The following is a 14,064-nucleotide window of genomic DNA, read 5'->3' on the forward strand; positions in this document are numbered from 1 at the left end:
TTTTATCAAAATCGGAAAATAAATGTGGTTTTTATGGGCATAAGACCCTAAATCGGAGGATCGGTCTATATGGCAGCTATATTCAAATTTGGACCGATCTTGACCAAATTGACGAAGGATATCGAGGGGCGTAACACAACTCACTCCTCCAAATTTCAGCAAAATCGGATGATAGATGTGGATTTTATTGGCCTTAGACCCTAAATCGGCGGATCGGTCTATATGGGGGCTATATTAAAATAAAGTTCGATATAGCCCATCTTCGAACTTTACCTGCTTATGGACAAAAAAAAAGAAGATGCGTATAGTTTCAGCTCAATATCTCTATTTTTGAAGACTGTAGCGTGATTTCAACAGACAGACGGGCGGACATGTCTAGATCATCTTCGATTTTTCCGCTGACCAAGAATATGTATACTTCATAGGGTCGGAAATGGATATTTCGATGTGTTGCAAACGGAATGACAAAATGAATATGCCCCTATCCTTCGATGGTGAGTATAAAAAGGATAAAAGAAAGATTTGCTCTGTTATTAGAGCGATATCAAGATATGGTCCGGTTCGTACCACAATTAAATTGTATGTTGGAGACCTGTTTAAAATGTCAGCCAATTCGAATAAGAATTGCGCCCTTTGGGGGCTCAAGAAGTAAAATAGAGAGATGGATTTATATGGGAGCTGTATCAGGCTATAGACCGATTCAGACCATAATAAACACGTATGTTGATGGTCATGAGAGGATCCGTCGTACAAAATTTCAGGCAACTCGGATAATAATTGCGACCTCTAGAGGCTCAAGAAGTCAAGATCCCAGATCGGTTTAAATGGCAGCTTTATTAGGTTATGAACCGATTTGAACCTTATTTGGCACAGTTTTTGAGAGTAAGAATAAAATACGCCATGCGAAACTTCAGCCAAATCGGATATGATTTGCGCCCTCTAGAAGCTCAAGAAGTCAAGATCCAAGATCGGTTTGTATGGCAGCTACACCAGGTTATTGGCCGATTTAAACCATACCTGGCACAGTTTTTGGATATCTAACAAAATACTTCGTGCAAAATTTCATTTCAATCGGATAAGAATTCAAGATCCAAGAGCGGTTTATATGGCATCTACATCAATACATGGACCGATATGGCCCATTTACAATCTCAACCGTCTTACACTAATAAGAAGTATTTGTGCAAAATTTCAAGCGGCTAGCTTTACTCCTTCGAAAGTTAGCGTGCTTTCGACAGACAAGCGGACGGAAGGGGGTGGCGGACATGGCTAGATCGACATAAAATGTCACGACGGCCAAGAATATATATACTTTTTTTGAGTCTCAGACGAATATTTGGAGTAGTTACAAACAGAATGACGAAATTAGTATACCCCCATTCTATGGTGGAGGGTATAAAAAGAAAATTTTAAGTAAGGATTCCCGTGGTACATACAAATTCTTTAATTATTTTCCAAACCACTCCCCTAAGTTGATTCATGTCTGTTATCGTATCCCCTGCTATGCATCGCTGTCTGTTAGCCGCGAAAGCCGGGCAATGATATAGAAAATACTCCAACGTCTCATCATCTTCCCTAGATGATCACTTGCCGCACCGATTTTGCATAAGTAAGTCCTATATGTCCCGTTATGACACAAAAAGCTATACTAACCTCCTTCCTTTCAGTAGTAGCATCGTCCTCTCACGAACGACGCAGTCCATTTTAAGGGCGCGTTTGTTGACTACGCCCTTAAATCGGACTGCGTCGACTCGAAAGGCTTCGGGTTTACCAAGTTTATCGACGACAGTTCTCTGGCCTTCACTGCCAAATCATATGCCCTTTCATTCCCCTTTACTCCGCTATGGTCCGGCACCCTAACGATGCGGATTGTACCATCCTCAGAGAAGGCGTTAATCTCCTTCTTACACTGCTAGACTGTTCGTGACCTTACCATCCTGGTTGTTATTGCTCTTATGGCCATGTAACTGTCCGTAAAGATGTTCACCATCGACGTCCTCGCGTTAGTACCACACCATCTCACGCATTCCATGATCGCCCGGACCTCATAATAGTCAATCAGTCTAAAACAGATCTCAGTTCCTGGGTTGTCAATAGGTCGGATATCTAGAATAGTCTCCAGTGCTCTAGTGGGCGTGGTCCTCATCGCGCCACCTATGCCAATACAACATGTTCTCTGACCTTGTTGTATGGTCCTAACATTGCACGTTTTCTCCCTTGCAGTCTGCCAAACTACAGAGGCATAAATAAGTATTGGTCTAATCACGCTCCTGTAGAGTCAGTGGACTATCCTCGGATTCAGGCCCCACTTCGAGCCTACTGCCTGCGTACATAGTGGCCAACATACGTGAGCCTTCTCGGTACTCTCCTGAATGTGACACATCCAATTCAGTTTCCTATCCAAAATCACTCCTAAGTATTTGACCTTGTCAGATTTCGAAATGGTCTTTTTGAGAAAATGTGATTACTCTGGCGGTACATACTCCTCTGTCTCCTTAGTAGTGCTCCGGATCGCTTTCCCGGTCTGCTTTTGAGCTCAGCAAAGCCATAAAGCTCATCTCTGCCGTCATCCCGCTGTCCTAATCTCTTATTTGTGATGACTGCTTCATTGACACTGTCGCTGTCTGAATACTACAAATACTACATTAAATGGATGAGATATATGAACGCTATATCTAAATTGGACCTGGCGTTTATCTCGATCGTGGACTTTTCTTTATGTAGATGTTTGCCATTTGCGGAACCTGAGGAGTGATACCATCCGTGAAAGATGATCCAATAACAGACACGCGTTTTATATTTAATTTTGGCAGTGTCAACTTTTAGCTGTTGCGATCAACTTTATTCGGCATAAGCTGGGTTTCTGATTGTATCATGGATTTGCGAATTTCCACTTTTTATAATGAGCTGAGTAATGCTTTCAAAAAATCTGTGGATAAGCATGGTCTACTACGTATCTGAAACGTTTGCGTAATGTTAAAAGTAGACTTTTAAGAATATTAGGATATGTAATAATTCATCGAATTATACCAAGTATTCAAGAGCGAGGGCTCAATACAATATTGAGAATATAAGATGTTATGCTGATTTTTTTGCCTGGGTGAATAACTGTCTTTACAGTAATCCCAGCAGCTTTCATAAATTTGTGAAATGTAATAGGAAGTTTCGGGAGTTTCCAAGTTGTATAAAGCTTTATTATAGGGAATCGTCTAGCGATTCGGAGATATGCTACATGTTCGCAGACTTTTTCCAATGTAAAGGGTGATTTTTTAGCTATTATCTTTTTGGTAACGCTGGTTTAAACAGCTCACGCACGTTTCGTGTTTTGTTTCACTGTCAAACATCTCCCGTTTGGTCTTACACACGAACAACGCTTGCAAATTAATGAATTTTATTATCAAAATGCGTGCTCTGTTAAGAGAGTTCATCGCGCGGTTCATTGTGTTGAGCGACGAAGCTCATTTTTGGCTCAATTGGTACGTAAATAAGAAGAATTGTCCATTTTGGAGTGAAGATCAGCCAGAAGCATTACAAGAGCTACCAATGCATTGTGAAAAAGTCACAATTTCTTTCGGTTTTTGGGCTGTACCATCATTGGTCCATACTTCTTCAAAGATGATGCGAATCGTAACGAAGCTGTGAATGATATCCAATTTTTTTTGCCCAAAATGCAAGAGCTTGACTTGCATGACATGTGGTTTCAACAAGAAGGTTCTATATGCTGCGTGACAATGGACTTATTGAGAGGCGAGTCGGTGAACATTTTATTTCACATTTGGGACCTGCCAATTGGCCGCCTAGATCGATTTCACACCTTTAATCGTGAAATCGATCTACATCCGTCCTTCCGTCTGTCGAACTCATGATACAGATCGATTTGGGCCATATCGGTTCAAATGGGCCATATCGGTTCAGATTTAGATATAGATCCCATACAAACCAATCTCCAGATGTGACTTTTTGAAACCCTGGTCGCAATTTTTGTCCGACTTGGCTGAAATTTTGCATGTAATGTTCCGCTATAACTTCAAGCAATGGTGCCAAGTGCGGTCCAAATCGGTCTATAACCTGATATAGCTGACATATAAACCGACCTCCCGATTTGACTTCTTGAGCCCTATCAAGCCGCAATTTTATTCCGATTTGGCAGAAATTTGGTATGAAGAATAAAATTATTCCCTTCAACTAAATTTATTTTGTATACATTTTTAGCAGAATCCATGGTGGTGGGTTCCCAAGATTATATAAAATATATAAAATTAAAAAAAAAAATTTAATTGAAAAATTTTTTTCTTCTTTCTCTGGAGTCGGAGTCGAGATAATTTTCTTGACTTCGACTACGGGCAAATTTGCTCGACTCCGACTCCGCGCCTAGGTTTTAACTGCACATCTCAGTGATTACTGTTAAAAGTTGATAAATTGTTGGATTTTGAAAATTGACTAGATGATGATGATGTTAGCCAAAGTAGATATTTTATCCGAAAATAACATCAACTCTATTTTGAGTCAACATACAAGTTGAACAAGAGTCATGTGTTTGTTTTTAAGAAATACTACAATATATTCCCAGCCACTGCCTTGTAAAAAAATAAATAATCCGAACAAAGGTTATTAGCATTATTTATCATTATCAAATTCCATAGGAGATCATTACTCATTCGCTCATGTTTTTTCGTTTGTTATATGGATTCCCCACGGATAATATATGCGATCTTGTTTTACACCTGCACACAAAGGTACTCCACGCGGGCCACATTAACTGCACCCAATGACCCATAGAAAAAAAATTAAATTTAAATAAAATAAATTGATGTGACAGAGATATTTAAATAGTCGTATTTCAAGCAGAGTGCTATGAACTTTTTACAAGAACAAAAAGAAAAAAAATCACACAATCCAATATTTGATGGCAAATCCCCCAGAGAAACCTGTTCACTTGGATGCCTATCATGTATGAATGTACGGATGTTTCATGTTCCTCCACTCAGTCAGTCAGTCAATAGGCTGAAATAGGCAGAAAGCGATACACAAAACTAATTTATTAACAATTTATAGTTAATTTTCGATAAACAAAATGAACGCACACGAACAGCCAAACAGTGCAACATACAGACGTACAGATGGACAGACGAACGCTCGGATATACGGATGGTCGTTTGGGAAATGAATGGTCGAACAATTGGTCAGACAGAGGGATACACGAATAGACAGACAGGTCACAAGCAAGAAAGCCATGTAGAAGCGACCGAGGTAACAGCAGGGGAAGAGCAGCTAACATTCCCCACCATTGAGAGATAAGAGAGCAAACAGCGTGTGTGGTTAATCAAAAAGCAAATTGATTTTCGTGAACCACACAAGGGGATACGGATACCACAGTCGCCCCAAGCTCATATTGAAAACTAAATTAAAATAAGCATAAATATTTGATACCAAAATCAAATGATCAACAAACATTGGGCATCAACAGCAAACGCCTTCCTACCACAAACTGCCAATGGATGGACAGACAAACCCACCATCACCTCATTAAAATCCATTTGAAACAAGAAAACCCCAGCAGCTCCAATGAAATCAACAATAAAACAATCTCGTCAAGAGGAACAGGGCGACACCAACAGAACCTTTTGCACAGATATGTAGCTGAGCGCTTGAGGAGAGCATGTTATAGTAAACAATTCGGAAAAAGACAAAACACTAGACACGAAGTTCTTCTCTGCAAAGTGGCAAGAGGTATTTGGTCTAGTGAAAAATTATACAAATGAACTTAGTTGAAGGGCATACAAGTACTTTACGTACCAACTTTCTGCCAAATCAGGCAAATATTTCAGCTTCTAGAGGCCCGAGAAGACTAATCAGGTGATCCGTTTATATGGAAGCTTTATCAGGTTATAAACCGATTTGAACCATACTTATCATGGATCTTAGAAATCATAAGAGAACGCTACATGCAAAATGTCAGCCAAATTACAGCTTCCAGGGGCTAAATTTCGAGTGGCTAGATTGACGCGTTTGACTGCCATTGAGAGTTTCACAGACGGACAATTCAAGAATATAACTATATCGACTTAAAAGGCGATCAAGAATGTATATACTTCTGGGCCGTAGATCAATATTGCATATTTGATTCAGGACGCAAAACTCTTATACAAGTCGCAGTTTTAGCGAAATCATGCAATAAATCCGCCCTTTATGGGATTAAGACCCTAAATTGAAAGATCGATCTTTATGACAGCTATATACATACCGAATATTGTCCGATTTGGATTTGGACGATTTCGGATCGAATGACGGGAGGTTTAAAACAACTCTCTCAGCGAAATCGGATAATAAATATGGCTTTTAATACTTCTTTAACTCGTCTAACTAACTAAGATAAGCAAAGATCCTAATACTAAAATATCAGGCAGTGCAGTGGTGAGAGACTCAATACAGTCTAACAAACAGGGACCCGACGATAGAAACATCACCGACTTCAAGATTCGGAAGACTATGATAGGTAAAGATCCTAATATTGAAACTTTAGACAGCGCAGCGACAGGAGTCTTAATGAAGTCTAACGAACAGGGAACCGAAGGTGGTACATCACCTACTCCCAAGAACCCCATTTATTTATGATTTGGAAGACTAAGATAGGCAAAGATCCTAGTATTGAAACATCAGGCAGTACAAGGAATGGAAGGCCAATAAAGCTTAACGAACAGGGACCCGACGATGGAACCATTACCGACTTTATATAAAGTCGGAAGACTAAACTAGGCAAAGAATCTTAAACGATGACATCAGGCAGTGCAGTGACAGGAAAGTCAATGCAGTCTAAAGAACAGGGAGCAGACGATGAGATCAACACCTACTTCCAAGATGCCCCTCTACTGGAGGTTCGATGTTTGAGGTGATCTAAATAAACCTCCATCGGAACGAGACTGCTACAAACGCTATGATGTAGAAAATCAGCAAGGGCAAGATTCATATTGCCTTAACTTAGGAGCCATGGACGACCCGGAACAAAGTTTGTGGACTGAACCATATCAACTACCAATTATTCTATGCTAACACTGGTACTCGGCCGAGGACCTGCGTTATTTGTCATAGAAATTTGAATTATATATTTTCCCCAGAGTTTTCAACGTCGGATGCAGCAGTGGTGAGACAGGGAGACGGTCGAGCATACCTGGCATCACCTTATTTGCCTTTTGACTCTTGGACACCGCCACCCACGTCGGAGCTGCAACGGCTAGTGAGGAAAGCAAAACAGACAGAAAACGAGGTACTAATAGGGTGCGATGCAAACTCTCACCACATTTCGTGGGGTAGTACCAACACTAGTAAGCAGGGCCAATCCCTGGCTGAGTTATTAAATACTAACGACCCAATAACACTTAATATTGGTTACACCGCTACCTTTGTTAATAGGGTTAGGGAGGAGGTATTAGATGTGACGATATGTTCGGAAAATCTAATCGATGAGGTTCAGGATTGGAGGGTCTCCATGGAACACTCTTTCTCTGACCATCGCTACATTAGGTTTAGATTAGCACGGCCAGCGCCTTATCCCATAAGCTTCCGGAATAAGTTGAAGACCAACTGGACAAAATTCGGAAAGCAACTCAGAAGAAGACTTGGGCAAGATAATTTAGATTGCCCAAGCATAGAAGACATTGACGAAAATGTCAACAGGGTTACGACTGCACTGGTGGGGTCCTTCGAAGATAGTTGTCCTCTTCGGGAAAGGAAATCAGCCCAAGAAAAACCCTGGATGGCCGGGCACATTCGAAACATTTTGAAAGAGGCCCGCAGATTTTTAACACGTCGTAAAAAATTGGAAGTATATTGTGATGTGTATTACACACGCCTCAAGGAATACAATAAGATTACCAGAGCGGCAAAACGTACCTTTTGGAAGCTTTTCTGCGACCAGTTAGATAGCATCAATGACGCCGCCAAGATGAAGGCGTTTCTCTCGAAAACCCATGTCCAAATTGAAACGTTAGTAGACGACATGGGAGTGAGAGCAGAAACAACGGAGGACATTTTGGGGCTTTTGATGAAAACGCATTTCCACAGGATGCAACGGGACTCACGGAGACACTGGAATATTGGAATAATGGGATTGATCGAAGGTATGTCCGTTATGATAGCGAAAGCCAGCTTATCTCCTTGCCTTCCGTGATAGCCTGGTTTAATCACAATCCCGGATCACAAAATGGGATTTTTGTGGTCGTTCCTTCAGTTTCACTGCTCCTGTGCTACGTTCGTCACTAACGCCCTTAACTGCCGATTTAACTTTTTAAGAACCTGGAAGACTCAATTTTCGTCCTATTGGGCTGAAATTTTGCACATAGTGTTCTGTTCCGACTTCGAAAAACTATGTAAAATACGATCCAAATGGGTCTGTAACCGGATCTAGCTCCCATATAAACCGATCTCTCGGTTTGGTTTCTTGAGCCCCTAGAAGACGCAATTTTTGTCCAATTTGACTGAAGTTTTGTACGTGATGTTCTGCTAGGACTTCCAACAACTGTGTCAAGTATGGTTTAAATCGGTTTATAACCTGATATAGCTCCCATATAAACCGATCTGCCGATATAACTTCATGAATCCCCTGGAAGACGTAATTTTTGTCCGATTCGGCTGAAATTTTGCGCATAATGTTCTGTTATGTTATGTCAAGTATACTCCAAATCATATAGTTCATAGAAATCTTCGGCTTAACGAAACGAATTTCAATTATCCGTATTTCACATATCCATATTTTGGATATTTGGAATCAATTTTTTTTTAATCGAGTGGTTTCGACAATGTTAACATAAGGCCATGCAAAGAATATGTGGCCTTATCGATATGGCTCTTTACTTTGGCCCTGGCATAATACTTAATGCCTGTGAGTGTGTTTGAATTCAATAAATAATTAATGATGACATTTCTCACATCAGACGGGCCATTGGCCAGACAAACGAATAGATAAATGTTTTATACCTACGAAACATCTGAGAACACTTTAATATGCCAAAAATGAAAGAATATTGACTACGTCTGCTACTTGATCACAATAGGAGACTAAAGAACCAACATGTTGTCCATTCATTCACATGATATTATTTGGAAAACATTTTGGAGTCACCTTCATTTGGTACATGCTTTTATTTTCCATCCATCACTGTAGAACCATTAATATTGACCGCACCGATAGAAGTGTCTGCCTTTAAGAAATTGTGTCAAATGATACCAAATGGTTGTTTATTTCAAGCATAAAGGCCATGATATTGTGTAAACTATCCACTAACGAAATTTCTGACTAGTGTTAAATGAGATAAAGAAAATAACTTTTCCATAAAGTTTCTATTCTGTAAGCATCACATTAAGGATAAATTGACATTTGTTTATATTAAAGTCTACTATCTACTTCAAGTGTAGATTTATGAGAGATTTTGTTTAATCCACCCTCCAGAGAACCAGAAGAAGACTACCAAATAAATTTTATCTGAACACAAGTAAAAGCGTACTAAGTTCGGCCGAGACGAATCTTATATACCCTTCACAATGGATCGCATTTGTCGAGCCTCGGGTATCGGGTATCGGGCATCGGGCCCGGGACAAACTGCTAAAGCTAGAGTCATGAAATTTGGCACGAATGTAAGTCTTGCGTCGTAGACGCGGGATAATTCGGGGTTTTGTGATATTCGTACGTTTAGGTTCTTAAAAAATCGGAATAGTGACTTTTTACCCAGTGCGAACGGATGGCCTAGAATTGTAATTTTGGGCTTAAATTAAATAGCGTCTCAAAAAAATAACATTTGGTGACAAAAATTTTCCAAAATAGTGCCGGAAGTTTGAAAAATAATTCGATTAGTACTGCAATTGGTACTTTTTGGTACCTTGTTTGTTAGTTGAGCTAGAGCTTTAAATTTTGCAATTTATGTACACTATGGATGCCAAGACAGAGCGTACAGTAGCTATATCTAAAAATAAACCGATCTGAACCATATACGACACGGATGTCGAAAAGCCTAACATAAGTCACTGTGCCAAATTTCAGTGAAATCGGATTATAAATGCGCCTTTTATGGGGCGAAGACTTTAAATATAGATATCGATCTACATGGCAGCTATATCCAAATCTTGACCGATTTTGGACAAGTTGAATAAAAATATCGAAGAGCAAAGCACTGTCCCAAATTTCGGCGAAATCGGACAATAAATGCTTCTTTTATGGCCTCAAAACTTAAACCTAGATATCGGTCTATATGGCAGCTATATCCAAATCTGGACCGATTTGGGCCATGTTGCAGAAAAATACCAAGGGGCTTAACACACTGTCCCGAATTTCGGCGACATCGGACAATAAATGAGCTTTTTATGGGCTCAAAACCTTAAATCAAGAAATCGGTCTATATGGCAGCTATATCCAAATCTGGACCAATCTGGGCCAAATTAAAGAAAGATGTCGAAGGGCCTAACACAACTCACTGTCCCAAATTTCATCAAAATCGGATAATAAATGTGGCTTTTATGGGCCTAACACCATAAATTGGAGGATCGGTCTATATGGCAGCTATATCCAAATCTGGACCGATCTGAACCAAATTGACGAAGGATGTTGATGGGCCTAGCACAATTCACTGTCCCGAATTTCAGCGAAATCGGATAATAAATGTGGCTTTTATGGGCCTTAGACCCTAAATCGGAGGATCGGTCTATATGGCAGTTATATCCAAATCTGAACCGATCTAGGCCAAATTAACGAAGGAAGTCGAAGGGCCTAACACAACTCACTGTCTCAAAATTCGGCGATATCGGATAATAAATGTGGCTTTTATGGGCCTAAGACCCTAAATCGGCAGATCGGTCTATATGGGGGCTAAATCAAGATATAGTCCGATATAGCCCATCTTCAAACTTAACCTGCTTATGGACAAAAAAAGAATCTGTGCAAAATTTCAGCTTGGAGATATTTATTTTTAAAGACTGTAGCTACATCTGTTACATCTGGATATTGGGTTAGCATCGGGGGCAGCGAAGCGACCGGGCATATGTTAGTATATTCATAATCTAGAGATTTATTATTGACGTAGCAATTTTTTCAAATATTTTGAATTTTAAAAATTTATGAAAAAAAATCTTTTTATTTCCTAATCCCCTACAACAAAAAAAAAATCATTTTCTTTATATTTTATGACTATTTAGCGAAGAAAGGTGGTGAATTTAATAATTTTGGCATAAAATAGAACCTGCTGTCAAAAGAAATAGGATTATTGCCATAATTTTGTTATAGAAGCCATCAAATGCAACAAAATATTAAAACAGATTCTAGAAATCTCACTCCTTAGAATTTTGAGAAATATTTTTGTTTGATTTATGGGATATAAAAAATTTTTGACTTTCGACAAGTCAATTTTCCCCCAAAACATGACTAGAAAAATAATTTTAATTGGTTTCACCCGTCCAATTTACGCTAATCCACATTTCAGTAAAATACCTCTTTCCTAACTCGAGCTAGATATTTTCTAAGGCAGCTCTATGCATGGTTATTTTTTGTCGTAAATGCTAACCTGGGCACACGGAGCATCAGCAGGAGCCGTTGCCGTTGTCTACCGTTTGAAGCCATTAATACAACTTCTAGAAGATGTTAGCACTGTGTTGGCAATCAGTGTAAAATTCTTTATGACCATAAAGCTAGAACAATTTTTTTAAAAAAAAAGAGGTGTTTTTAACAATTTTACAGAAACAAGAATTTTGGCAATTTTCCATTTTGAAAAAATGTGGGGTGCCCCCCCATTTGAAATCCTGGATACGTCCCTGATGTCAGCTATATAATGTTATGTACCGATTTGTGCCACACTTGGCACAGTTGTTGGAAGTTATAACACAACACCTCATGCAAAATTTCAGCCAAATCGGATGAGAATTACGCCCTCTAGCGGTTCAAGAAGTCAAGATGCCAGATCGGTTTATATGGCAGCTATATCAGGTAATAAACCGATTGAAACCATACTTAGTACAGGAAGGAAGTGATACCAAAACACCACGTGCAAAATAACAGCCAAATCGGATAAGAATTGCGCCCTCTAGAGACTTAAGAGGTCAAGACCCAAGATCGGTTAAATGGCAGCTATATCAAAACATAGACTGATTTGGCCCATTTACAATCCCAACTGACCTACTCTCATAGAAAGTATTTGTGCAAAATTTCAAGCCCCTAGCTTTACTTCTTTCGACAGACAGACAGACGGACGGACAGGATCGACTTAAGTGTCATGACGATCAAGAATATTTTTACTTAATGGGGTCTTAGACGCATATTTCGAGGTGTTACAAACAGAATGACGAAATTAGTATACCCCCAGTATATGGTGGAGGGTATAATAATTCAGGTAACGACATCCAGCAAAAAATATGCAATGCGGAACTCAATTGAGAAAGTAGAGAACCAAAATTTGGAGCCAGGTATCTAGGTGGTCGTCCTGTACCGTATGGATAGTTGTCAATATAACATCCAAATTTGGGATTAAGTGTACACAGAAGGAACTTGTGAGTCTCTTTAACTGCTGCTGACGGAGGTGGAATTTATAATACCAGTAAGGGGTAGAGATCTGTGTCAGCTTTGCAGAAACGCCGAAAGGATCTAGGGGTTACCATACAACTGGGTTAACCTAGGAATCTGAATGTTAACCCAAAGATGACTGGAGTCTGCCTGTTCACGAGAGTACGGAGATGGCTCATAGATGTTGTGTACTATATAGAAGGGCCGTAGGCTCGAAATGGGCCTGAATCGGAGGATACCTTACTGTCTTTATGGAAGCGTGATTGAACCAATACTCACTTATGCCTTAGTAACATCGATGGCGAAAAGTGCAACGCAAGGATAATTCAAAAAGTTCAGAGAACAGGTATAATTGATTCGTCGATAGGAAGCCTGGAAGGAATGGAAGTGGTTTTGGATCAGATACCTGAGACAACACTTAAGGTCGAGTGCGATGAACGGCTGCCAGAGGCATATCAACAGCGATGGAGAACAATTCAAAACAAAGATAATTCAAAAAGTTCAGAGAAAAGGTATAATTAATTCGTCGATAGGAAGCCTGGAAGGAATGGAAGTGGTCTTGGTTCGGATGCCTGAGACAACATTTAAGGTCGAGTGCGATGCACGGCTGCCAGATGTATAGTTTTGGATTGACGGAGCTCTGCTATTGCCTGCTGATAGTTATGCTTCACGAATGGATCAAAGCTAGAGGGTAGAGTGGGTCTTGGGGTCTACATTGAGAACGAAGGGACTGATATCTGTTTAAGATTGCCGAGGTAAAGGGAATGAAAGAGCAGACGATTTGGTAGTGAAGATCATAGGACTGCTGTCGATAAGCTTGGTTAATCTGTAGTCTTGCGGCGCTACGCAGTCCGCATTAAGGGCGAATGCGACGCTGTGGAACAGCAAAACGGTCGGTAGGACAACGAAACTCCTATGGAGAAAATCGTATCGTGAGAAGACTAAGCTATTGCTGAGAGGAAGTAAGAAGAAGATAAGCATAGCTTTCGGTACCATCACGGGGCACAGGACTACGAGCGTACTTATGCAGAATAGGAGGGGCAAGTTATACTATGTGTAGGGAGTGTGAGGATGATGATGAGACGTTGGAGTATTTTCCACGTCATTGGCCATCTTTGCGGCTAAGAAACACCGGCGCTTAGCTATCCTGATAGCTTAAAATTTGCATGCATAATTATTTACTAACAATCTGCTTTGGGAGATCAGTACATACGGCGGCTATTTCCAAACAAAGACCGATTTGAGCCATATAAGGCGCGGATGTTTAGAGACCTTACACAGCTGCCAAATTTCAGCGAAATCGACTTTTATGGGCTTAAGGCCTAAATAAGGAGATCGGCATATATGAGAGCTATATCCAAAAATAGTCCGATCTAGACCATAGTCGGTATGAATTTTAAGGGGTCTAACACAGCTCGTTTTGCAAAACTTTAGCGAAGTCCGAAAATGAATTTATGGCCCCTAAGACCTTAAAAAGGTATTTTCATATATGAACCATTGATACCGAAGGGTCCAGAAGGACCTTA

Source organism: Stomoxys calcitrans, chromosome 4 (genome assembly GCF_963082655.1).
Source record: "Stomoxys calcitrans chromosome 4, idStoCalc2.1, whole genome shotgun sequence".
Lineage (NCBI taxonomy): Eukaryota > Metazoa > Arthropoda > Insecta > Diptera > Muscidae > Stomoxys > Stomoxys calcitrans.